Genomic DNA, 25,341 nt, shown 5'->3' with positions numbered 1-25,341 from the left:
CAGTAGCTGGGATTACAGGCATGTGCCACCACGCCCAGCTAATGTTTGTGTTTTTAGTAGAGATGATGTTTCGCCATGTTGGCCAGGCTGGTCTCAAACTCCTGACCTCAAGTGATTCACCCTCCTTGGCCTCCCAAAGTGCTGGGATTACAGGCATGAGCCACTGTGCCCACCCAATCATGGGGATATTTTTTAAAGCTCCCCCATAGGATTCCACTGGGCTGCAAAGGTCAAGGACCACTGGACAAATGACTAAGAGAGGAACACGCAGGGCAGATCTTGAAAAGGAAGCAAAGTAGAAAGAAATGGGGAAAAAACATGTGAAAGGGGAAACGAATACATAATTGTATGTGGTGGGGGAAAGCCCAGAGAAAGAAAGAGACAGTGAAGATGTGAGAGTAGAATAACTTCAGATATAATGATGAAGGAAGTAAAACTAGGTAAAAATATAGACAAATTTAGAAGTAAAAACTTAGAAGGGACATACATGAAATAAATCACTTCTGATGACCTTCATATTCTCTGCAGGCACTCAGCTGTGAATGGGGGGTGATGGTGGGTTGCGGGGAGCAAGGGGAGGTCAGGGCAGCCACTGAAGGGCAAGGGAGAGAAAGTCAACAAGAGATGATTAGAAGATGACTGAGCAGGGCTGGCAGCACAGCTGAGGCTGGGAAGCTCATAAATTGGTAATGGAACCAATTCAGCATGGTTATGTGATTTTTCTCTAGCATTGGAAGGCAGGGAAGGAGAAAACAAGCCGTTGGATTGACACAATATTGGGGATGGAAAGGAGGCACAGCTGTGGAAGGAGGACAAGGAGATGAAGGAGATGGAGGCATGGATGACAGTGCCCTTGCAGGGACGGGTGATTAAATCTAGCCGAGGAAGGGGAGAAGGGCAAGGCCAAGTGAGGTCTGACAGCCTGTAAAATCAGGTGCCAGTTACATCAGAACACATATGTCCGTATAAGGTTTGTATTTGTAGGCTTTGACAAGATACAAATCAGGGTTCCCCAGAGAAACAGAATCAATAGATATAGATACAGATATAGATATAGATAGAGAGAAGAATGTTTATAATTAAGAACATTTATAATAAAGAACATTTATACTATATCATGTACATATATGATTTATTATGAAGTTATTGTAAAGAACTGGCTCACACAATTAGTGGCTGAGATGTCCCCTGATTGGCCATCTTCAAAGACCCAGGAAAACTAATGGTGTAAATTCCAGTCCATGTCCAAAGGTCTGAGCACTGATCATGTAACTCCCAGTCCAAGTGCAGAAGACCATTGTCTCAGGCAGAAAGAGAGGGAGAGTTCAACCTTCCTCTGCCTCTTTGTTCTATCTGGGCCCTCAACAGGATGAGCCATGCCCTCCCCTCCACATTGGGAGGGGCCGTCTGCTTTACTCAGTCTACCAATTCAAAAGCTAATCTCTTCCCTCACAGACACACTCAGAGATAATGTTTAGCTAGATGTGAGAGCATCCCATAGTCCTGTCCGGTTGACACATGAAATCAGCCATCACAGACTTGATAACAGTAGCTTTCATTGTAACCCTTGGGATTTATGCACCAGGTATCATGCTAAGAGCTTTACATGTAGGGTTTCATTTAGTACTCTCTCACTTTGCAGAAGAGTAACTACAGTTCAGAAAAGTCAGATTACTGTGGACTTCTCTGACTCTAAGGCGCAGGCCCATGAATGTGTGGCCCAAAAGGGTTGCAGAGCTAGACTTCTGAGCATATGGATTTTGTAGGTTGGGTCATCTCAAGTGATGGGGATGAACAAGGTATAGGAGGTGACAACAGGACTGGATTGGTGAAGTGAATGGAAGCTGAGTCATTGACACTGAGGAAGTCAGAGCTGTCTGTGGCCAGAGAAAGGAATGCCTCAACAACAAGGGTGCTGAATTTGTGCCAGTGGTCCAGGAATCGGGGACCGCAGAGATCACAAGGAAAATGTAACTTCCCAGAAGCGGTAATCTGAAGAAGAACCAGGGTAAAGCCAACTGGAATAAATGTTTAAAGGCCAGGGAGATTCTGAGACTTGGCAAGAGGTGGCATTTCTCTTTTTGCAGGGTTCTCAGTTGTGGTGAGGGTCCCCAAGACCATCCTCAGGTTCAATGATTCACTAGAAGGACTCACAAAACTCAGAAAAGCTGTTATATTCATGGCTATGGTTTATTACACTAAAAGGATTCAGATTCAAAATCTGCAAAAATAAAATAAAAATGGCATAGGGTGGCGTACAAGAGAAACCAGACGTGAGCTTCCAGGTGTCCTCTCTCAGTGGAAAAACACAGACAGGGCTTAATTCTCTCTGCAATGATATGTGCCTACGCACAAAATATTACCAGCCAGGGAAGCTCACCCAAGCCTTGATGTCCAGGGTTTCTATGGGGGTCAGTCATGTGGGCATGGAGCACCCACATGATATACAAAGACCTTCTTATCAGGCAGAGTATTCCAAGCATTTCTATCACTTACATTCTGATAATACCTCTTGAGCAGAGACGAAAATAAGTGGTTCCCTTACACCTAGCATTCTAGGCCGTGGACAACACTTAGCTTGTCTTCTCCATGCTGCAGTCCACTCTAATATTCGTGAGTGCTTCCTGTTTTATAATTCTCAATGAGTAACTCTTTTGTGGAGGGATATTTTGTGGAGGGATATTAGAGATCACTCATGAGAGTTTTGCCTGGGGACTGCTTTATGCCTACCTTTCCTCGACCAACAGGGGACCATTCTATTCCAACTGCCCTTGGGGAAGGGTGTTACAGCAGCAAAAAGGAAAAAGAAAAAAAGAAATCATGCTTAGATTTCCTTTTCCAAATGAACATTTCAACTTATGGCAGAGACAAAAGTTTGGTAGGAAAGGGATTTTGGAATTCCAAAGCAGAGCCTAATAAGACTCAGGGCATAAAGTTTAGTTAAGCAAAAAGATTTCATGACCAGTCAGAGCCAGCTTTTACCTCCACTCTTATTAGATTAAAAAATCTTAAGTAGAAAGAGGGTGAAACTAGGAGTGGTCTGAGAGAAGCCACTGTGCCCTGGTTCTCTGGGGTCAAGTCCATGAGCAGACTCATAAGAACCATAAGCCCAAGAGCAGAAGGAACCCACATTTACCTGCTAAGCAAGGCTGAGGCAAATAAATAAGGTCTGAGAATTCTCCATCTGTATCCTACCATGGAGCCGCAGTAATGGAGAATTGCCTTGAAGGGTCTAGGGAGACAGGCTTGACCTACCAGGCCCCTATAAAAAAAAATAGGCCAGATGCTTTCCATTCAATCTTTTTGTTTTTGTTTTTGTTTTGAGACAGAATGTCACTCTGTCACCCAGGCTGGAGTGCAGTGGCACCATCCCAGTTCACTGCAACCTCCACCTCCCAGGATCAAGCAATTCTAGTGCCTCAGCCCTCTGAGTAGCTGGGATTACAGGTGTATGGCACCACACCTGGCTAATTTTTGTATTTTTTGTAGACAGGTTTTTGCCATGTTGACCAGGCTGGTCTCAAACTCCTGGCCTCAAGTGATCTGCCTGCCTTGGCCTCCCAAAGTGTTGGTATTACAGGAGTGAGCCACTGCACCTGGCCTCCCATTTGATTTTTAGGGTTCATGAGCCCTAATGTCCCCTTGTTTTCTTGTGAGGCTACAAAGTGAACTTTATGAACTAACCACAGGGAAAAGATGAAAACTCGGATATCGCAAAGGTGGTCAGCAAAGATGGGCAGTGACAACAGAGCCAATGGGAACAAGGGTGTGGTAGAGATGCAGAAGAGAATATGTGGTGGTCAAGAATCAGAAACCACTCCCAACGGCTTCCCGGTAGTCAGGTCTCCTGGAAATAAGATATAATTGCGGAGGGAGGAGGAAAGAGGGGAGCTGTGATCTGGTTGAGAAAAATCTTGAATTAATTAGTTTTCCTAAAATGGCTAAGAATGAATATTCATTGTCAGTGACATGGAGCTGGAGGTACAAATCAAATTCAGTTGTGGAAATAAAAAGAGAGTTGTCTTTTATTTTGCAAACCTGAGTTTGAGGTCTAGGAAATGAGCACTTGCCACATTTCAAACTCTTGGAAGTTCACAGATAACAGGATAGGTGACGTCATTGGTAGTAGCAAGAGCAGCAGGGTTTTTTCATGCTATGTATACAGATGTCAGTTTTTCCAAATTGAACGTTGAGATGCATTGTTCTGACCATGGAGCACATCTACAAGGGACTGCCTTCAAAAACGTGACAGTGTGTGCCTAGGATATCTTCTTTCTGAATCGAGAGCACAACCATTCCTGAGCAGGCCAATATAGTGACTGTGCATTTCAAAAGGGAAGATGTGTACAACTTCTAGATGTGTGAAATCGTCTCAGAGATGCAGACTGGGCCCCAAAATGTTGGAATATCTGAAACAATTCATGGAATAAAACCAAACTCCCTAGTATGAAAAATAAAGCTTTTCAAGCTGTAGCCTTGATTTCCTGACCCACCTCTCTGAGGTTTCCCAGCACCACTCTGATCACGATGCGCGCTGGCAAGCCTCTAAACCTGCGGTGTGCACCTGCTTCGGGGACTTTGCACAGCCTATTCCCTTTGCTTGAATTGTCATCCCCACCCTTGTTGGTCTGGCTACTCCTATTTATCCTTCATGTCTCAAGTTGAACTTACCTCTTGGTCTTAATCAGTTTGGGCGACTGTTTAAAAAAAATACCATAAACTAGATTGCTTAGAAACTATAGAAACTTGTTGCTCACAGTTCTGGAGATTGGGAAGTCCAAGATCAATGTGCTGGAAGATTCGATGTCTGGTGAAAGTCCCCTTCCTGATTCACCAACAGTGCTTTCTGGCTATGTCCTTATATGGTGGAAGGGATGAGGTCTATGTCAGACCTCACTTACAAGGGAACTAATCCCATTTATGAGGGCTCTGCCTTCATGACCTAATCATCTCCTAGAGGATCCACTTCTTAATGCTTTGGGGATTAAGATTTCAACATATGTTTGACTTCCTCTCATTATTGGGTATATACCCAAAGAAATATAAACTGTTCTATTATAAAGACACGTGCACATGTATGTTCATTGCAGCACTATTCACAATAGCAAAGACATGGAAGCAACCCAAATGCTCATAATGGTAGACTGGATAAAGAAAATGTGGTACATATAAACCACGGAATACTATGCAGCCATAAAAAAGAACGAGATCATGTCCTTTGCAGGAATATGGATGAAGCTGGAGGCCATTATCCTTAGCAAACTAATTCAGGAACAGAAAACCAAGTACTGCATGTTCTCACTTATGAGTGGGAGCTAAATGATGAGAACACGTGGACACACAGAGGGGAACAACACACACTAGGGCCTGCCCTCGTGTGGAGGGTGGAAGGAGGGAGAGAATCAGAAAGAATAACTAATGGGTACTAAGCTTAATACCTGAGTGATGAAATAATCTGTACAACAAACTCCTGTGAAACAAGTTTACCTCTATAACAAACACATGCATTTACCCCTGAATTTAATATAAAAGTTTTTTTAAAATTTAACAAAAAAAGATTTCAACATATGAATTCTGAAGAGGCACAAACATGCAGACCATAGCACTCTTTCAGGAAGCCTTCCCAAATTTTCCCAAAGTGGTTTCATTGCCCTTGCCATGAACTCCCATGGGATCCTGGGCCTTCCCTGGACGTAGCAGGACTTAGAAGAATGTATTTAATTGTCCATCTACTTATTCATCTCCCTCACTAGACTGTCACCTACTTGAGGTGTATCTTGATCATCATTGCATCCCCAGAGCCTAACGCTGCCCAGGGCAATGAGAATCTGCCCAATAAATACTTACTACCTCAACAGAGTTAATGTCTCATGGAGAAGGAATAGCTTTGACCTGAACTACTTTAGAAAATCCAGGCTTACCAGTCCACTTCCCAAAGGGAAATAGCCCCCAGGAAATAGACATCAGAATCAGGGTTGTGGTCAAATAATTTTTCTTCACTTATTTCCTGGCAGAAATTAATGCCCTGAGCAGCAATGTGAGATTTCTTATTCTTGGAGGAAGAGAAATCCCCCAGGGTAGTTAACCCAAATCAACAGGTGCACAGCCACTCTCTCTGGAGGGTCTGTTTGTGCCAGTTCCAGAAGGCAGAACCTCAGCATCCCTATTCCTGAGGCTATGGTTCAGAGACTGGGCTGTTGGGGTTGACTGTGTGGGCACTCCCCATGGGCTTGTTCTTTGCTCGGGGGCTTTTCTTATGAATGTCCTGGACAGAAAGACTCACTGGAAACCTTCCCGATGGAGGCTCTGTGCCGGGCACTCACACAGAGCATATGATTTAATCCTCACAGAAACACTGAGAGATAAAACCATTACTCTCAGATTTATAGAGGTAAACACTGAGGCTCAGAGAGGTTAAACAGCTCACTTGAAGATCAGCTAGTCAGAGGGTAAGTTGTTCTTGAGAAAAATAAATAAACAACCTCCATCATGTGGCTGTTCTGTTTTTACACTGCTGTGGCAAAAAAGAAATAAAATAAAAACATGCAATACTCCACTATGTGTTTTCAAAAGCTCCCAGTGAGACACACACACACACACACACACACACACACACACACACACACCATTAAGAGTCCAGCAGGTGATAATTGGTGTTGCTACAGCATGAAAGACAAGAGGGAACTGTGAAACCCTCCACTATCCTGGGAAACAATCAGGCATTTTTCTATTTGGTTAACCATGGCATAAGGTAAAGATTTAAGCAATAGTTTCCCATGCTTCTGATTTAAGTTTAAAGTTTCCAGGAAGAGCAGAATGTATCAGTTAGCTCTTTGCCTTTTTTTTTTTTTTTTTTTTTTTTTTGAGATTATGTAAGCTGTTTACTCTCACAAATAGCCAGGTGAGTTTGAGTGCTGTTCGCTGGCTCACACATCAATGTTTCATGCAGTCATTAATCGTTCACAGATTACTTTATTCTCTGCACATGCCCTCTAATGTTCCTTTATCTTAGTTGGTTGGCTTGAGTTACAAGTTCCAATGCCTATGAGAAGTAGACCCATAATATAAAAGAGTCCCCACCATCCCCATTTAGCATAGTACTGGAAGTCCTAGCCAGAGAAATCAGGCAATGGAAATAAATAAAAGGCATTCAAATAGGAAAAGAAGAAGTCAAGCTATCTTTGCTGATGGTATGATTCTATACCTAGAAAACCCTAAAGACTGTGACAAAAGGCCCCAGAGCTCTAAAATGACTTTGGTGAAGTTTCAGAATGCAAAATCAATGTCAAAAATCAGTAGCATTTCTATACACCAATAACATTCAAGCTGAGAGCCAAATCAAGAATACATTCCCACTTACAATAGCCACAAAAGAATAAAATATGTAGGAATATAGTCAACCAAAGACGTAAAAGATCTCTACAAAGAAACTTATAAAATACTGCTGAAAGAAATCACAGACTACACAAATAAATGTAAAACATCCCAAGCTAATGGATTGGAAGAATCAACATCATTAAAATGACCATACTGCCCAAAGCAATTTACAGGTCCAACTATCAAAGTCATTTTTCACAGAATTAGAAAAAATTATTCTAAAATTCACATGAAACCAAAAACGAGCCTGACCATACTGCCCAAAGCAATCTACAGATTCAATGCTATTCCTATCAAGTGACCGATGTCATTTTTTACAGAATTAGCACAAAAAAAAAATTCTAAAATTCATCTGGAACCAAAACAGAGCCCAAATAGCCAAGGAAATGCTAATCAAAAAGAACAAAGCTGGAGGCATCATGCTACCCAACTTCAAACTATACTATAAGGCAACAGTAATCAAAACAGCATGATACAGGTACAAAAATAGACACATAGACCAATGGAACAGAATAGAGAACTCAGAAATAAAGCTGCACACCTACAACCATCTGATCTTTGACAAAGTTTAGAAAAATAAGCAATGGGGTAGGGACTCCTATTCAATAAATGGTACTGGGATAACTGGCTAGCCATATGCAGAAGAATGAAACTGGACCTCTACCTTTCACCACATACAAAAATTAACTCAAGATGGACCAAAGACTTAAAGGTAAGACCTCAAACTGTAAGAATCCTAGAAGAAAACCTAGGAAACACCATTCTGGACATAAACCTTGGGAAAGAATTTATGACTACGTCCTCAAAAGCAATTGCAGCAAAAACAAAAATTGACAATGGGGACTTAATGAAACTAAAGAGCTTTTACACAGCAAAAGAAATTACCAACAGAGTAAACAGACAACCTATGCAATGGGAGAAAATATTTACAAGCTATGCATCCGACCAAGGTCAAATATCCAGAATCTATAAGGAACTTAAACAAATCAACAAGCAAAAAACAAATAACCTCCTCAAAAAGTGGGCAAAGGACATGGGCAGACACTTCTCAAAAGAAGACATACAAGCAACCAACAAACATATGGAAAAATGCTCATTATCATTGATCATCAGATAAATGCAAGTCAAAACCACAATGAGATAGCATCTCACATCAGTCAGAATGGCCATTACTAAAAAGTCAAAAAACAGCAGATGCTGGAGAGGCAGTGGAGAAAGGAAAATGCTTATACATTGTTGGTGGGAATGTAAATTAGTTCAATCACTCTGGAAAGCTGTTTGCAGACTTCTCAAAGAACTTAAAACAGAACTACCATTTGACCTAGTCGTCCCATTACTGGATGTATATTCAAAAGAAATAAATCATCCTACCAAAAAGACACAAGCCTACATCCATACCATCCTGAACATGCCCGATCTCATCTGATCTCAGAAGCTAAGCAGGGTCAGGCCTGGTTAGTACTTGGATGGGTGACACATGCACATGTATGTTCATCACAGCACTATTCACAATAGCAAAGACAGGGAATCAACCCACGTGCCCATCAATAACAGTTTGGATAAATAAAATGTGATACATATACATCATGGAATGCAATGCAGCCATAAAAAAGAACAAAACCATGTCCTTTGAAGCAACATGGATGCAACTGGAGGCCGTATCCTAAGTGGATTAATGTAGGAACAGAAAAACAAATACTGCATGGGAGCTACACAATGGGTATTCACGGACATAAATAAGGGAACAGTAAAAACTAGGAACCACTAGAGGGGAAAGAGAGAGAGGCAAAGGTTGAAAAACTGACTATTGGATACCATGCTCACTATCTGCATGATGGGATCAGTCATACCCAAACCTCAACATCATGCAATATGTCCAAGTAACAAACCTGAACATGTACCCTCTGATTCTAAAATAAAAGTTGAAAAGAAATACACAGCCACGTATGGGTGTTCCTAAGCAGAAAATAGAATCTTGTATTTATTTTGTCACGTTAAAAAAAAATTGGGCTGGGCGCGGTTGCTCACGCCTGTAATCCCAGCACTTTGGGAGGCCAAGGTGGGCAGATCGGCTGACATCAGGAGTTCAAGACCAGCCTGACCAACATGTTGAAACCTTACCTAAAAATACAAAAAATTTGCTGGGCATGGTGGCAGGCACCAGTAATCTCAGCTACTTGGGAGGCTGAGACAGGAGAATCACTTGAACCTGGGAGGCAGGGGTTGCAGTGAGCCGAGATCGCACCATTGCACTCTGGCCTGGGCAACAAGAGTGAAACTCCAATTCAGAAAAAAAAAAAAAAAAAAACAATTAACAGTCCCAAGAGGCTTACTTGGAGGGATATGTAATGACTTAGAGTATGTACTCCATCTGCAGGGGGCACCATGACTCAACTCCAGCCAATGGTTGCTACATAGAATCCCAGAGTCCCTGTGCCTGGGCCTTCTGATTTGCCCCCGCCCACAAAAAAAAAAAAAAAAAAAAGTCATTAATCTGGAATTTTGTATGAAAGTTCCTGATTTGTAAAACACTATGTGGTCCAAATAGCATATGCCTGTGGGTAATTTTCTAACCAGTCTGTGACTCCTGTAATACCATCTGCAACAGACCCCAGGATCCAGGTCTTGAGTGAGCTCACCAGAGAGCTCAGACAGCCCTGAGCAGGTGTAGAGGGGCAGCTGTGGGGCACAGCAGCAGGAAGGTTCTGTGTCTGATGAAGTCTCAAGCATTGAGCCAAGGAAGAAAGAAACTATCTGTCCTGTCGGAAAACTACAATGCTCAACAAGTCCTTATGGTCTCCATTTTAATATTTTTGGTTATCACTGCAACGGCAGCATCTGCTCAGGCAATACGAGACAGGGCTCTGGGAACATTATGTGACACCTTTTATCTCAGCCCTGGGTGAGGTGAACTGCAAGTACAACTATTTACAAGCAAGACAATCACAGGTACAGAGGTGTGCCAAATGCTCAGTGAAATTCAGAGGGAATCTGACCAAGAGCTTAAACAGATTTCCAAAAGGGTAGTGTGAGGTGTTAGAAGAAGCAGAGCTGATAGGAAAACTCATAACAGCATGTTCCTCCTCAGAAGCATCTTTTGTTTATTTGCAAGGATGCAATGAGGGCTTGGCTAGACCACAGGGATATGCCGGTGAACCACACTGACCATGTTCATCAGTGGAAGTCAAAGTCAAGAGGAGATCCCTGAGTTCTGCACTGTCCAGGCAAGATCACCCTTCACCCAGCCCTGCCATTCTGACAGCAGGACTCCCTAAACTCATCCCTCAGTACCCTGCCTTTCATCCCCTAAACCTCTGTGAACCCCAGATCTGACTACCCACAACTGCCCAAACCCACTCACTGGGTCACTGGAATGCATGATCTATTATCAGCAAAATCACTTTATCTTCAATTGCGACTCTAAACATTCCCTTCACCTTTCCGTCCTCACAGACTAAGGAGCCCATCAAGAGCAGAATGTGATGAAACAATAATTATATTAACACCAAACATTTATATGTGCAACCACTGTCCCAAGCCTAGTGCAAGCACAGCTCCTATATCTATTCCTCAAACCTCACAGCAATTCCATAAGCCTATTACCATTCTATCTTCTGATGAGGAAACGGAAGCACAAAGAGGTCAATTAATTAGCCCAAGATCACAGAGTTGAGAAGTAGTGCATTAGAAATACAGGACTTGAATCGAGACAGTTGGAGCCCAAACCCTGTGTGTGTAATCACTGTTATATACAGTGGTACAGAATGGTCTGTGGTCAAAGATGCAACTCCAAGAAGCAGCAACAGAGGCAACAACAGGGAGGAAGCATTAGGAGGGCTCCGCATCCATTAGGTTCCAGAACTAGCCCCTAAGAAAATCTCAAAGCTCCTGCAAAGACGCCATTTCCCCTGCTGTCCTCTGAACAGGCAGCTGATTTTTTCATTCCCATGCCCCTTGTTCCACTGGGCCTGGAGGTGAGGCAGGACTCCTTTTTGCCTGTTATTGATCTTCCACACCACTACCCCCAACACTCCCGGCTTTAAGGGTCATGTCGCCATACTGCACAACCCACTATCCTCCTTGTCATAGTCAACTATTGAACCCTGTGTCATTCCCCTCATTTCTACAAGATCTTGGCACCTGGGTCATGGTCACCCTCTCCAATACTACTTCAGCTGTGATTCTCAGTGATTTCACTTCCCATAGAGAAATCCCTGCAAAGCGCTGGACTGTCCATTCCATGACCTCCTCTTTTCAGGGGATTGTTTTCCTCCATCCTGACTCAGCCACTCTCTCTTATACTCATACCCTAGACATTTTTACCCAAGCAGTTGGTAAAATTATCAATTTTATCTATTATCTCAATTATCTCAATTATTATATCTATTATCTCAATTCTAAGAATCCTACTTTCCAACCACCACTTCTTGTTTTTAGATTGCCAGTTCCAAAAATTATTGACCCCTCTATAAACTAAATATATGATTATACCTAAATATATGATCAATACATGGTTGTACTGTCCCTCAACTCCTCCACTGCCTCACTCGTCTTATCCAGCTTCCATTCAAGTAGGTGCTCTTACCACACTCCCTAGAACACACTCCAGCTCCTTTTTTCCTCAATCCCTAATTCTCACCTAGGGAAAATATCCTCAGCCCTTATTAAATCTCACTCACTAACTATTGAGAACCTTTATTCAAGCAGCTGAACTTGGTGGGAGAAAAATATGCAGACATATTGACTGACTTATTTCAAATGCATGAGATCCTACCGCAAAAGGCCCAAATGCTACGTTCCAGTCCTACTCCATTTCACAAGTCATCCATTCATATGCTTTTCTGCCTAGTGTGATTGGAGAAAATCCAATTAAGGGACCAAACTATTATTTTGTAACTTCTTTCCCCCTCTCACTCTGGACTAAGAAAATAGAAGCAATCAGAAGAAAATGTTGCAGGCTTCCACCAACACATCTACCACCCTCAGGGCATTTTTCCTATAAGCTCTGCATTCCCACTCAACACCACAGATGAACTGAAGGCGCTAAGGCCAGCCCTTCTCCTTGAACCCTACGTCCTCATTCTCTTTTTCAATACCAAGGTCATTGATCAGTCAGCCACGCTGTCTCCTGCACCATCAAATTTTCTCTCTCTTCTTGACTTTTTCCATCCAATGCAAAACACAAACCCTTTGCTGACCCTTCATTTCCTTCTAGTTCCCACACATTTCTGTGCTCTCCTTTGCAGAATGGTCTCCACTTTCTTTTTCCATCTTGAACTCAATCCTTTGGGCTTTTTTGCCCATTGCTTCACCAAACAGCCCTTATCTAGGTTCCCAATAACCTCCATGTTGCAAAGCCCAATCATCAATTTTCGGTCTTCATCTTACTCAGTCTCTCAGAAACATTTGACAATGTTTGTCCCTCCCTTCTTCCTGAAAGTCTTTATGATTTGCCTCCAGGTTGCTCTTTTCTCTTGAGTCTCCTTCTACATCACTGGCCGCTCCTTCTTGGTTGTTTCTCCTGGTCCCTGCTCAGATCTTAGACATCTGAACATCAACGGCCCCAGACCCAGCCCTCTGCTTTCTTTTCCTGGTCTACCGTCCTCACTAGAGACCTCTCTAAGACCTCACTAAAGCTCAAGGTGTTAAATGCAATTTACACTGATGGCTCCCAGGTTTCTATCTTCTGCTAGACCTCTCTTCTGAATTCCACATACCTCAACCCAACTTTACATCTCAGCTGGATTCTTAACACACATCTCAGACTTTAAATGAACAAAACCCAACTCCTGAGTCATTCTCTCTCTTTCTCTCTCTCTCTGTCTGTCTTTCTCCCCTTGCTTAAAATAGCTTCCCGTCGCACTCAGAGTGAAAGCTAGGGCCACCTGCTGCCTCTCTGATTTCATCTTCCACCATTCTCTCATGGGATTATTCTGCAACAGTTGCATTGGTCTTCCTGCTGTTTCTTGAATATACCAAGCATGTTCCAGCCCTCAAAACGTTTGCACTTTCCATTTCCTCTTCCTTAATTGCCTTTCCTCCCAGAGAGTTTCACGATATGGTCCTTCACTGCTTTCAGTCTCTGTTTGCATGAAACTTTATTCGAGGGACTTTTTCTGACCGCAGTGTTAGGTAGCAATTCCCTTTATCCCCATCCCTAGAACCAGAATGGAAGTTCTGGGTGGGCAGGCTGTATCTGAAGGGCTTAGAACTGTACCTAGAGTGTGTATAGGTAATTTGTAGCTATTTGTGGTAGCCTCCTGTCCTTTCGGAGCTCACACTCTAGTAAGACAGACAAACATTGAACAATTAATGACACATATAATTAATCCTATTGCTGATAAGTGTTGTGAAGAATAATTATAGGCCAGACGTGGTGGCTCATGCCTGTAATCCCAACACTTTAGGAGACCAAGGCAGGGAGATCATCTGAGGTCAGGAGTTCGAGACCAGTCTGGCCAACATGGTGAAACCCTGTTTCTACTAAAAACACAAAAATTAGCTGGGCATGTTGGTGCACACCTGTAATCCCAGCTACTCAGGAGCCTGAGGTGGGAGAATCACTTGAACCTGGGAGGTGGAGGTTGCAATGAGCTGAGGTCGTGCCGCTGTACTCCACCTGGGTGACAGAGCAAGACTCCCTCTCAAAAAAAAAAAAAAAAAAAAAAAAAGAATAATTATAGAGCAAATTAAGGGTATACAAGTAGCATATTCAAGAATGTTATGTAAAAAGGAACATGGCTTCCAGATCCTAAGCTATGTGAACTCTGTAACTCCTTAAAGTTCAGAGTTATGTGTCTCTTAGAAAAAAAAAAAAAAAAAAGGATGAGATAGACATATTCAAATTGATTTGTCCTAGGCATTTCCAATTCTCAAGCATTCATTTACCCAGATAACTCTGCCTCTACTTTTAGCCACGTGTAAAGCATCCTCAAGGTAGGTGGCAGAGCAGAGGAGTGACCCTCTACGTCCAATCCTTTAGCAGTAGAGAGTTTTTGATTTGCTCAGATGCCACTGTGCCTCTAAGGCTTCCAGCATCCTGTGCCTGGATTATGCCTTCCCTGTATCAACTTAAAGATGCAAGTAGATGCAAGTAGACACATGGGACAAGAGATTTCATTTCATTTGGTGGCACCTTCTATAGTATAGACATAGCGAGAGCTTGATCAATGATGGATGGGTGGTTGGATGGAGGCATGGATAGTTAGGGAGCAAATGAGAACGGTTTCAGATGGTCCAGGTTTTCCTCACTCTGGTTCCTCAGGTTCCTTGCCATTCCCTACAGAACAAGAAGAAAAATTCAAGAAGAATCTACGCCAGCCTGGTGGTTAGATCCTCAATTCCCATACCTTGGAGTTGTAATGCCAGGGAAAAGAACTTTCCACAAACACCCTCACCAACCAGCATCCTTCAGCCTTTTTTGGGACCATGGTGGTTGGGACATCATCTTGAATCGAGCTTCCTATCCTGGAGCTCAAAGGTGGCTCCTTGTGCCGTTGGTCATTATCATCACCTACCATCATAGGCTTTGTGAATCAGTTCCTTGACCTCATCTTTTCCACTGATTTTTTTCCTCCATCCTAACTCAGCCACTCCCTCCCATAGTTGTACCCCAGATTCATTTTATAGAAGAGGCAGGGGGAAAATGAAAGTCAGAAAAGGTAAAGTGAAATGCTCAAGGTCAACATCAAGAATTAATGAGAAAGGTGGGACTTGATTCAAAGCTGCCAATCCCTCAACAGCGCTGCAACACCCTCTAGGAAATGAGCTCTGTATCCAGCCCCTTGCCCCTTGCACTTTGAATGCAAAGTTGCTGCTAGGGGATGAGCCAGGTTCCCAGTGAACAACCAATCCTTGGTCCTTCCGCCAGGGCTGGGCCCAAGTTAAGCAGACACTGAGCCAGGAAAGGGCGGGCAGAGGAGATTCTGCTCTGCTTCTAGATCATACTCCTGCCCAAAAAGATTGCAAAAAGAAAGCAATTAAAGCCAGCATCCGTCCAGCCCTTAAGCCAGAGGTTATGTGCTTGCCTGGGGGATGGCGTATAAAATATCTGCTGGATGTGCACCACATTTATCTTGTTCTCTGTGCCCCCGGAGTGTGCTGTTTACTTTCTTACTGGAGGTGCAATTATTTAACAAGGTGCTGAAGCCTGGGGAAGATTGCACATTTTAATCAAAGCACCAAATGAGTGAGTCTAGATGACTTTACAAAATGTATTTGAGGCGAATTTTGCACAGCAATGTCTGGATATCAGGTAATTAAGTGAAAAGGGAAATAACTTCCCAAGGGGTGTAAACAAACACACCAAGTCAGTCTCACTTCAGTGTTATGCTGAGTGGGGAAAATGGATTTCTGAGTGGACTGTGGACTGCAACCCAGGGCTGCTTCCTCCGATGTCACAATAGGCTTTGTGGGGCTAGGAGCTGTGGGGCCATGGTGCCTCCTACAGGTTGAAGGGAATAAACAACCCTCAGAGAAAGTCTTGTGGAATTTCTTCTGCTAAAAGAGGAAGAGGAAGCCTGAAGCCTGGAAGGGCAAAGTGACTTCCTCAAGGTCGCATGTCTGTTTAGGGGAGGAGCCAAGACCAGACGCTGGCTTTTTGATCCTCAGTTCTGTGTTGCTTCCAGTCCACCAGGCCAATGCTACCCAAATGTCAGCTACTGGGAACACCAAAGGCAATCATAATAACAACCCAATGACATCTAAAATAATGAGAGCTGACATGTATGAGTGTGTGTGCCAGGTTCTATGTCTTGTATGATGTCTCCATTTCTCATTAGATATGTCCCAAAGATCCCAGGAAGAAGATACTATCATCCTTAGTCTAGAGGTGAGAAAACAGAAGCAGAACATTGAAGAAACCAGCCCAATGTTATACAAGTAGAGAGTGTCGTAGAACAAGTGCCAGATACTGATTGCCCTGATATCCCCTGGTTCCACAGTCTCTGAGCTTCCAGACCCTTCCGCAGGTCCCTAAGACTTCAGAAGCACAAGCCTAGAAACCTTCATCTCCAGGGTCCTGCTACTAAATCTGTTACTATATTTACCAAGTGATATTTGTTTGGGACCACACCTATCCTGATGAGTAACTCAGTCTTTTTCTCAGTTCCCACAAAAGCAAAACCAAGACAAAGTTGGAGCAAACAAAATGCAAGATGCATTTGCAAATGTGGTTACTTAGGAGTCTTGAGGGAGGGTCCCAGAGAACACCTTCCAGGCATCTCCTGAAAATCACCTTTTAGACATTTTCTTCCAAATTCCAGGGGTTTCTTTCCGGCTTTCTCATAGGCATTTCTTGCTCTTTCTCCTGCTTGGGTCTGGGCTGTGGTTCAGCTTTCCAGTTCTTATCTTTCCCCTTACTCCACCTTCTTCTATCTCCTTTTTCTCTTTCCTGCTTTGTGAGGAAAAAAATAAACAATTCATTTCATTGGACACCCATGCCTTCAGGGTCTCTCACCTTCTGCCCGGAGCAGCTTATCAAGATATTTTCTTGGACAGAGGCAATTTCCTTGTTGGCCAGGGAGTCTAGAACTAGCTGCTAAGAAAATTCATTATTCACTTTGTGACACCAATAAATATGAGGTCTCCACTTCTATTTTTTTAGGCCCACATATGTGTTCCTTGCACAGCATATGGTTTCTGCAGGATAATTCACATTTGGGACCACAGAAGTTGAGCGTCTTCATTTATTATGTTTCTCCTGAACTTGTTCTTTCTTGACTTTCACCCTCAAGACATCATAATGATGCAAACTTTATACTGGCTGAGGCTGAAGGATGTCCACCTGCCTCCTGACTCCAACCCCTGAGCAACAGCTTTCTCAGAGAGCAGACATAGCAGAAGCTCCTCAAGAATAGAGTCCTTGGTTGGCTTAATTCTGTATCCCCAGAACCTAATACTGTATATGGCCTGCATACAAAAAGCACTCATCCATTCTACATACATTTATTGGGCATCTGCCATGGTCAAGGCCCTGTATTTTAGGTTTTGAAGATATACAAATAAAGAATATATAGTCCCTAAACTCAAAGTTGAGTCTATATCAGAAGTTCTTGAACTTTTGCAGATATGGGTCCCAGTGGGAAACGGGTAAAAGCCTTAGATCATCTTTCCAGAAAATATACAGTATTTTGGCATCAAATCCATGGTAGGTAGCAGCAATGGCCCTAGTTCTTCTCTCTGAATCATGCCCTTGGCCATGCAGCGTGGCCAACCTTCACTCTGTGAGTAGGGGGACCTTCCCCAGCACTTGACGTTGAGCGCATCCATGTAACTTGCTTTGGTCAAAAGGATGTTAGTGGGAATGACCAATGCTGAAGCTGATGAAACAGGCTTGCATTTTGGGGCCTGATCTTTTGCATTTCTACCACCACCATGAGAAGGACCTCCTGGGTTAGCTTTCTAGTCCAGAAGGGAGATGGGAAGCATGTGGAACAGGGCCCAGTTGCCACAGCAAAGGCCAATCTCCATCAGCCAGCAGCCAGGTAATCCCAGAGGGGTAAACAAGCCCCTCCAAGAGTGGCAGGACCCCTGCCTCCTGAATACCAGCTGACTCCAGACACATAACAAGTATTCACTTACTATGGGCCACTGAGGTTTTGCGGTTGCTCTTATTCTGTACTATTGTGGCAGTAACCAAATAATACAAAATTTTAAGGGTATATCATGGATAGCCCAAAGGTCCATATACCCCAAGTTGAGGACCCCTGGTCTTTTAGGGGACACAGAGAAGGATTCGTGAATTACAGCATAGTAGAAAGAACAACAATGGATTAAAAGCAAGCACCCAACAAGCTCTTGCTTTGCACAGGAGGTGATGTCCAATCTAAAATCTGAAAAACAGGCAGGAATAGATCAACGTAAGACAGAGAAGAAACTGTTCCAGAAGTGGATATTAGCAAGCATGAAAACAATAAATTAGAGAAAGCAGGGTCAGTTCGTTATTTTGATGGGACTGCAAGCATTTTAGTTGTTCTTCAAACAGGTAGCTCTTCAAAAATTGAGAAAGGGGTCCTAAATACTTCCAAAATCTAAAGACGCTGATATATTTTTAAAACGAAGGTAGGCTGAAAGGGAACACAAAAATAACAGTACAACTTAAATATTTTTCATGGAACGAATAAACTCTTTTAACGTTGGAAGAAATATAATGATCTTATGTGTGGCCCTATTTGAATGTAACATTAAATGCCTAATCATGTTCTTCATAAATGTGAGAACTGGGACTGGTGGCCTTCTTGTCCTCACACCCCAATCCAGTCTAAAATAGAGGGTGTGAAGACAGAGGGGGTGTTAGTGAGAGCTGAGACTCAATAATGTCTTGTTCAACTGAGTTGAAATGAAGTGAATAATTTTCAGATTTCAACAAGAAGGAAATGCACCCTGGCTGAGTAAGAGTCCTCTCCATTCATCTGCTCATGGGCAGCATAAACTGGAAAGCCCTCAACTCCAGTTACAGAGTTTGGTGCACAGACCCCCATCTTGGCCATCTTGATTCCCAAGAGACCCCCAACCACTCTACGGGCCCCGCGGAATTGGTCCAAGTTGCCCACTACCCATGGCGAGGTACAGAGGTGATGATGGTGTCACACCACCACCTAGTGGCCACTCCTGATAAATCGTATTCTCCTTAACCTCTGGGATTTACAAGCTCGCCCAGGTGAGTCTTTTGCTTGGGAAAGGACTGCCAGTGACTGGCAGGACCTAGAGTTCCTCTCTCTCGATATATTACGGGTGATATAAAGTGTTTTGCCCAAATCCCAGCATGGAACACTCAGACCTTAGTAACCGCAATTATTAACATTACCATTATCATTGCCATGATACTGTAGAAATTCCTGAGTCTCTCTGAAATTAATTGGGCTACCGGAAAATGAGATTTTCAGAGATAATTAAGAATCCATTTCTCCTTTAATTTCATTCAATAAACAGGTACTAAATGTTTAATAGATGCCAGCACTGTGCTGTGTAACTGGGACAGCGTGAAGAAGATATAAAAATGGCTAAGATGCGGTCCCTGCTGTAAGACATTTCCAGTCCAGAAGGAGAAGTAGGCACGTAAACAGCCAGCTCTCAAGTGCTAAATAGAGACACAGCCGGAGTGCTGGCTATGACAGCGCGGAAGCAGCAGTGATTCATTTAGACGCCTGTGGTTTCCCTTAACTCTCAAAATAAAATCCTGGTCCTTACTATGGTCTTGCAGGGTCTGGCGGGGCTGCCTCTCTACGCTGCTTCTGGGCCTCTCTCCAGCACCTTGGAGAGCTCCTGGCCTCAAAGAAGGAACGGAAACTTCATGAGATTGCAGAGTAGGCAAAAGGCCGGGGGCGTTGCAGATGCTGTTTCTGAAGTCAAGGTTCTAGCTCTATGACCTTGGACAAGATACTTAACCTTTCTGTGTCTTATTAGCCTCATGGTGTAAAGGATGATGTTAATAGCAGCACCTACCTCCTGGGGTCATTGTGAGGATTCGAAGACTTTGTATTACAATATAAGGCACTTAGTCTCTGTGGCATGGTAAATCTTCCTTTTTTCTTTTTTTTTTAAGACATGGTCTTTTTCTGTCTTCTGTCCCCCAGGCTGAAATGCATGGTGCGATCACGGCTCACTGCCGCCTCAACTACCTAGGCTCAAGCAATCCTCTTATCTCAGCCTCCCAAGTAGCTGGGTCTACAGGTGCTCATCACCACGCCTGGCTAATTTTTTTGTATTTTGTAGAGACAGGTTTTCCCCATGTTGCTCAGGCTAGTCTCTAACTCCCGAGCTCAAGCAGTCAGCCTGCCTTGGCTTCCCAAAGTGCTGGAATTACAGGCGTGAGCCACTGCACTTGGCCTACATCCTCCATGTTTTTATTAGCAGCTGTACTCTGCAAAAACCTCCTGGACTCTCCATAAGATGAGGATCCAACTTTGTAGACATTCAAGTTTTTGTGTTGTTGTTGTTAAACCTTGGTCTATCCTGTTTAAAGCTTTGCTTTCATATGTGATTCAGCACTCCCCACACATCCACTGAGGGCATTTGGAGTTGGGGGTACAGAAGAAGGTGCCTGGTAAGCTCTCTTTTTTCTTTAGTCCTTGATTTGTCCCTTTCATCAGCCTGTGTGATCTAAACTCTTTAGAGGCCTACCACTGGCCTGTGGCCCAGCAGCAAGGATGGGAGGAAGGAAGATTCTGCTCCCATTGCTCACGTGGCAATGTTCTGACTCATTCCTGTGCTGGTGACCTCTATGAGGGAGGATCCTGATGGAGGTGGTGTGTTTGGCTTCTGTGGAAAGCTGTTCAGCCTTGCACTGCCCACTCCTGACTCTTTTTCTTTTTCTTTTTTCTTTTTTTTTTGAGACAGAGTCTTGCTCTGTTGCCCAGGCTAGAGTGCAATGGCATGATCTAGGCTCACTGCAACCTCCACCTCCCAGGTTCAAGTGATTCTCCTGCCTCAGTCTCCTGAGTAGCTGGGATTACAGGCATGCACACCACACCCAGCTAATTTTTGTATTTTTAGTAGAGACGGAGTTTCACCATGTTGGTCAGGCTGGTCTCGAACTCCTGACCTCGTGATCCACCCACCTCAGCCTCCCAAAGTGCTGGGATTACAGGTGTGAGCCATTGCGTCTGGCCCCTTGACTCCTTTCTAAAGAAGATCTCTGGAGGCGAACCATGTTGACCTTTGTCCACCAGTCTATGTTCACCCTCTTCGCCAGGTCACCATCCTGTTGTCCAGTCTGCTAGACTGTGGCATCCACGTGGGCAGGACCTGTCCATCACCACTGTAGAGTCAGTTCTGGGTACGGTGCCCGATGTATGTGTGTCTTCAACAAGTGTTCGTGGTGTTTGCAATATTTTCCCTTCTCAGCATCAGGAAATAGATGGGATGAATATTTATGATCACTAACTGATATCCTTAGACAAAGGGAGGAGAGAGACCAAAAGGTCCACTCTGCATCTTTGGGGGCCTTTAGGGGTGCGGGCATATAATAACTGCAAGTCCCTGTTGGGGCCTCGGCGCTCAGAGATGCTGCTGGCCTGCTCTTATGATAAATATGCCTCTAAAAATATATTGGGAAAAATTCATCTCTTTGTATCCCAGTGAGGCAAAGGGAAGTGAAACAAGCCATTAAAATGAGACTTTTTGTCATCTCAGAGTTTCAGCTGTGATCCCAAAGCTAAAAACAATGGGTGCCAAGTAGACCCCCACTGAAATGCTGAACCACATGTGTAGGCTTGGCCAAGGGCATTGCCAAAAGCTACTTCCGCTTTCAATAGATGTGCACCCATCACCAGGCTATGGAGGAAAAAGCCAAGACTCACAGGAGGTTGAAGAGATGCAAAGGATTCGATCTTTGACGAGAGATATTGGTGTTGTGTGTGGGTTGCTCTCCACACATGGGTGAGAGCAAGCTTCCGGTCCAACACCTCAGGTCAGAGAAAGGACGGGACTTAAGGAGAACTATTGAGGCTCCCTGAAGCCTGGATGGCAGCCAGGCTCATTCCTAAAGAGTCTACAGGTACAGGCGACAGCTGAATACAGAAGCTGCCACAGATGTAAGTTGCACTTACACTGAGGGTGGGGGAAGGAGCCTGTGATGGGTGGTCCAGGAAAGAACCAGCCATGACCCTTCTAGAAAAAGACCCTGTCTGACATATACACCGTGGAATACTACACAGCCATAAAAAGGAATGAGACCATGTCCTTTGCAGGGACATGAGTGAGGCTGGAAGCCATCATTCTCAGCAAACTAACACAGAAACAGAAAACAAAACATGGCATGTTCTCACTCAGAATTGGGGGTTGAACAATAACAATACATGGACACAGAGAGGGAACAGTACACACCAGGGCCTATTGCAGGGTGAGGGGCAAGGGGAGGGAATGTAGATGGATCAATAGAGGCAGCAAACCACCATGGCACACGTATACCTATGTAACAAGCCTGCACGTTCTGCACATGTGCCCTGGAACTTAAAGTAAAATTAAAAATAAAAAGAAAGAGAAAAAGACCCCGTCTGAATATGCCCAACAGTAAAAATGTTTAAATAGTTTTATTGAGACATAATAGACTTACAAAGAAGTGCACATATTTAAAGGACGCAATTTGATACATACATGAAACTCCGTAATCAAGATAAGGAACTTATCCATCACCCCCAGAAATGTCCTCCTACTCCTTTAGAATCCATCCCTCCCACCCTTCCCTTCGCCTCATTAAAAAGCAATCACCGCTCTGCTCTCTGTCACTGTAAATCAGTGCGTATTTTTGAGTATTTTATAGAAATGGAATCAGACAGTATGCATGCTTTTTTTGTCCGCCTTCTTTCACTCAGCGTAATTATTTTTAGATGCACCCATGTTGTTGTATCAAGAGTTCACTCCTTTTTATCGCTGAGTGGTACTCCAGCGTGGGAACGTACAATGATTTGTTTCTTCATTCATCTGCTGATGGGCATTTGGGATGTAGGTGGCAGGAATTTGACTAATTATCTTCTGCTCTCTTATTTTTAGAAAGATTCTGTTGTCACGTGTGTTGCTTTTATAATCAGGTTACCACTTAAGTGTTTTCTTTTTTGTTTTAAATGAAGAGGAAGAAAAGAAGCTTGCCTATGTGGGCTTCCTGCCAGGCGTGAGGCAATCTCAGCAGAAGGGGCTGTGGGCGTCCCATTGGGTGCGCAGCTGTCAAGAGAAAAAAGTCAAAAGCAGCCAACATGTGGTGGTTTCCTCAGCTTTAGGGGCTGCAGTGAAAGGGCTCATGGAGGAAATCACAAAGTGCCATGTAGAGAGAGACGTGTGCTTACTGCCACATGCAGGTTACAGGCAGCTGCAGGAGGCCTCTTCTGTCCTTCCTCTCCTCCCCACCTATGACTCCAACACAGGAGGGTCCTAAAATGTCTGCTAGGGTGTCAGGGTAGTTAAGATGGGCATGAGTGGAGAAGCAACCGCAAGTATTTCCCGACTATGACTTCCAAACATGAAACAGGCCAAGTGATGGAAGGAGAGTCTGGAGTTTGTATATTAGACTAGACTAGATTATCTCTTACCTAAAAGTAGCCAAGTAACATTATTATATTAAATTTGTCATTATTGTCTAAGAGTGACCCCAAAAGCGACTGTATTCACCCAAAATGTTTTCCAGGGACAGAGATCAGGTAGAAATGGGCAGATGCAAAAAAGAATTTTCTCATTTAACGAACCAGTTGCTGAAGTTCTGATCGAATGGTACCATGAAGCAATAATTTCTACTTTAAGGAAGACCAAAAAATGACATATATATGCTTATATCCTTAAAACAAATTTGCGCCGGGCGCAGTGGCTCACGCCTGTAATCCCAGCACTCTGGGAGGCCGAGTCGGGTGGATCACGAGGTCAGGAGATCGAGACCATCCTGGCTAACAGAGTGTAACCCCGTCTCTACTAAAAATACAAAAAATTAGCGAGGCATGTGGTCGGTGCCTGTAATCCCAGCTGCTCAGGAGGCTGAGGCGGGAGAATGGCGTGAACCCGGGAGGCGGAGCTTGCAGTGAGCTGAGATTGCGCCACTGCACTCCAGCCTGGGCGACAGAGCGAGACTCCATCTCAAAAAAAAAAAAAAAAAAAAAAAACAAATTTGCTTCTCCAAAGTCGTTGCCTCTTTATACTTTCAGGGGTTCAACTTGAGGCCACAGGTGAAGGCCCTCCACATCTATTCCCATCACAAAGCGTTCAGGGAAGCTCCAGCCTATTCAGACCTTGTAAGAAGAACATACAGAAGGATGGAAGCAATGCAGGCCACCTGGCTATCGCTCGGCAATGCAGCCTGAATTTCGCCGAGAGGGAAACTGTGATGGTTTTCATCTCTGAGTGTGCTAAAACACTCGCCCCTTATAATCAAAAGAATGAAAGCACAGTCTTGCCCAGAGAGGAGAGACAACCTAATTTTACCAATGCCTGGAACAGTGAAGCCAGACTGAGGTATTGCAACTTTGTTAGTTTGTGGGAAAATTAAAAATTCAGCAAGGTCCTTGAGCTCTTAGGTGCAGAAATCCATTAGCCTTCCTTAAGGCGAAGCCCACCCCAGGAAAGGCCACGAGGATGACACATCACTGAAAACTAGAAAGGCGCCATTGCACATAACAGATTCTCTGTACATATTAGAATGAAAGATCCACACTTGACCATCATTCTACATCAGGGAGTCCTCGCCAATGTACACGATAATCATAGCTACATTTGTTGAGCCGCATCACTTTCATCCTTGCAACATTCCTGTGAGGAATCTCATTTTACAGATGGAGAAACTGATATTCAGAAACATTAGATTACATGCCCAGTATCATATAGACAGAAGGCAGCAGAGACAGGATCAAACCCCATCTGCTTGGTTCCAAATCCCAGGATCTCTCTAGTATGTGACACCAACACTGTGGGCTGTTATTGAGTGAGATGGAGTGGGGAGAGGATGTACGGTTAGTGTCAAAGTTGGAAATGTTCTTCTTCTGAAATGCCAGATGGTTGTCACCAAGAGGAAAGGCCAGCAGACTATCTTCCAAGATGTCTTATAAACTAATATGGCTTACCTTGGGGAATTTTCCATCATCCTAGATCTGCTACTTGGATGCTACAGAATCTGAAAAGGGATCCATCTCTCAATAGAGACACTTTACCCAAGCACAGAGCACTGACAGATAAAACCAGAACACCAATGCCTTCATTTACTGTGAGAAATTACTGGCACAGGGACCTAAAAACTCAGATTCCATAAAATTAGCCCAATCTCTCACCACAGACAGACTCCAAGGAGAAGCTGAAACATAGACTGAAAGTTTCTGGTGAGCCTGAAGTCAGAATGAGGGAAGTTTAATAATCCAGTGCTTCAGGCATCCAGCTGAGATAGCTCAGTGTTTTCATTCTACAAGGAGGATAGTCTTGCCAGTGAGACCAGAGTCACATAACATATGTGGGCTCCACTCTCTGCCCTGACAAAACCAGAACTCTTCCAGT

At 43.7% G+C, this 25,341-nt stretch overlaps 1 long non-coding RNA gene across 3 annotated transcripts in view; it reads right to left on the bottom strand.

Moving 5' to 3' along the window:
- LOC144335337 (uncharacterized) overlaps positions 1 to 25,341 on the bottom strand; it is a 273,701-nt gene that overhangs the window by 112,520 nt on the left and 135,840 nt on the right. The window contains exons 4-5 of one of the 3 annotated variants that reach the window (XR_013406114.1): positions 16,613 to 16,771; positions 14,513 to 14,656 (exon numbers count right to left, since the gene is read on the bottom strand). The exons of the other annotated variants lie outside the window; for them this stretch is intronic. This is a non-coding gene — a long non-coding RNA (uncharacterized LOC144335337). The remainder of the gene's footprint in view (positions 1 to 14,512; positions 14,657 to 16,612; positions 16,772 to 25,341) is intronic. 3 annotated transcript variants of the gene reach the window in all.

Source organism: Macaca mulatta, chromosome 16 (genome assembly GCF_049350105.2).
Source record: "Macaca mulatta isolate MMU2019108-1 chromosome 16, T2T-MMU8v2.0, whole genome shotgun sequence".
NCBI classification, from domain to species: domain Eukaryota; kingdom Metazoa; phylum Chordata; class Mammalia; order Primates; family Cercopithecidae; genus Macaca; species Macaca mulatta.
Note: the sequence above shows the minus strand (reverse complement) of the source record. Positions and strands in the feature narration are given on the sequence as shown.